We start from the raw sequence: 2818 nt of genomic DNA, 5'->3' as shown, positions 1-2818 counted from the left end.
TGTCTGCGTCTGCTGCAACACCCTTGCACCCTGGTCTTTTTTCACACATATGAGGGGAGGAGCAACTGGCATCACTTGGACTGGACACCCACAAAAAAATGCCAATTTTGATTTACGCGGATTGCAATTGTGCTACATATAGTATGTGTGTATGTATGCATGCATGAATGTATGTATGTACACATGTGTATACCTGTATGTAGGCTATGTATGTATGTATGTATGTTTGCATAACTTTGATCCAGCTTTAGGTAACATGACTACATTACCATAACCCGTATAATTGGACACCCAAATGAAAGTTGATGCTACGTCATACATGCTCGATCACCGACTTCTAATTAATATGCTTCTTTTCCATTGCAATTGCGTGAAAGCAAAGCCTATTGTAACCTTCTTCCTCGTTAATGCGTTGTCAAATAACACTAAAACAACTGCACAGTAAAACTGGATTGTAATTGATATTGATTGGACACATTGAACAAAAGATAATCAACCACAAACAATATATAGTTATAGACATACATTGCAGGGCCATTATATGTATACTTTGTGTATGTACACACACACATTGGCACGAGTATAAAACAGTTATGTAATTAAGGCATTGCAAAGCCAAAGCGTTTCACAAATAAAGTCCCTAGAAGTTTTTTTTATATATAGTTTTGTCTTACTTTGCACGTTTCCAAATCCATTCATGAGATTAACAGAAAGCCGGCAGCGAAGCAACAATACTTTAAATGTACGTTGTATAACTTCGAGCTGTCGCTTTGCGAGTCCGTCAGCACCCCAAAAATATCAGGACATCGCCATCTTCTGGTAAAAATTGGTATTGTGCGTCACTGTTCTCACCTTAAACATTGGTACATTACAAATGGGCTTAATGTTAACAGGAGCGCAACGCTGTCATGATAATAATAATAATAATAATAATAATAATAATAATAATAAAACGTTGTCGTTGAAGGTAGACAGCAGCTGTGAATCTGTCAGAGCGATTGCACTATACGGACGTAAATTAAAATTGCACGGACATTTGAATCAAGTCGGACGGGATCTAGAACAACGCTTTATACAAATATTGAAAATGTAACGCTCTCCATCGCAATGCAGCTCACTACACACGTATATCTGTACGCATTTTCAAAAAAAAATGATCGAAAGTTAATTAGTCGAATTATTTGGGCTTCCTGCCTTTAGTTTAGTTAGAGGCCTTTAGCCTTTTGTTAGAGGATAATTTTTACAATTATCCTCTATCCCAGCGTTTCCCAACCCTGCTCCTGAAGGCACACCGTCCTGCATATCTTCTATCTATCCCTGCTCTACCTACCTGACTGAACTCATCAGTGGCACTTTTGATTAGCTGAGCACACCTGATTTAGTCAAGCAGGAAGGATACATAGAAGATATGCAGGACAGTGTGCCTCCAGGAGCAGGGTTGGGAAACACGGCTCTATCCCACTGATTCTCAATCCTGCTCCCGGGCCCCCCCTGCTCTGCACGTTTTCCATCTTTCCCTGCTCTACCTACCTGGCTGAACTCACCAGTGGCACTTTTGATTAGCTGAGCACACCTGATTTAATCAATAGTATGTTAGTCATTTCAATCAGGTGTGTTTGGAACAAAGATAGATAGAAGATATGCAGGACAGGGGGGCTCCAGGAGTAGGATTGAGAAACACCGAATGGCGCCTATTAATACAAAAATGCAGTTTTTACTAATGCATGTCAAAATTCCGATTCACCCTAAAACCTCCGGTTTTATTCTTCAGTACCGTTTCAGCCCACAATCTTCAGTTTAGGTATGCACAGATCACGCAGGCACCTCCAACACGGGAATGCAGGTGGCCGTGACGCAACACGGTGCCAGACTGAACACGCGCATTAAGCGTTTCGATTTGGATGCTGCGCTAAAGGAAACATGGCGCACTCCGAAATACTTTTCACGAGGGTGTCATTGCTCTGGACTGCATTTTAATTGCGCTTTCTAAAAATGGTTCCTCCTTGTATGACATCACACCACGCAATGGGGCACCAAGTGACATTTTTTTAATAAACTGATTTCTTAAATTTTGTACTGTAAAGTTGGTGAATTTAGTTGATTTTGAACATTTTTTTTCTGAATAATGTGAAATTCGGTGCAGCTAAACACCTCCCGCCTATCATGTCTGAATGCGCCTACGCTTGAATGGTCCAGCAGAGGGCAGCAGAGTACATGCTGCGCTGCCTGGTTGTTTAGAATTCTGGCCACCGTGTACCTTTGCTATTGTATATCTGTCTTTGCTCCAATTTAGTTTCAATCAGCTTATCTATAGTCCCGGTTCAGTGCTGCTATTTTAAGAATTAAGTTAAATGAAGACTCAGAACTTTAGCCTCTGAACCAGTCAAGTTTCCAAACATGAAACATGTACCAATTAGAGGGGTAAAAACGGCAAGAAAAAGGAAATTGCCTTGCTTGTTACTTCAATACCTTTAATGCACTATTAACTGTTGACTGAAACTGTGTGTCATTTAATTGGTCTCTGTTTCGAGTCGGGGTTCTTAGTTCTGTGGATTGTGTCTTTCACTGTCCTAATTTGTCACAGAAAAATTGGTCAAGTTCCTTTCAATTCTCAGTGCCTTGTCTTGAACAAATCACCCACACATTAACAACTGACTCACTGACTACACTGTACGTAAATCAATTTTGATTTGAAAATAGCATGTCTTGTTTTCACCCCTGATCTTGGGTTTCATTTAAAGAAACCACCCTGTGATTATTTTGTCTAGTTGCATACACAGTGATTTGTGTTATATCACTACATATGATGTCATGTTTT

The sequence above is a fragment of the Megalops cyprinoides genome, chromosome 4 (genome assembly GCF_013368585.1).
Source record: "Megalops cyprinoides isolate fMegCyp1 chromosome 4, fMegCyp1.pri, whole genome shotgun sequence".
Classification (NCBI taxonomy): domain Eukaryota; kingdom Metazoa; phylum Chordata; class Actinopteri; order Elopiformes; family Megalopidae; genus Megalops; species Megalops cyprinoides.
Note: the sequence above shows the minus strand (reverse complement) of the source record.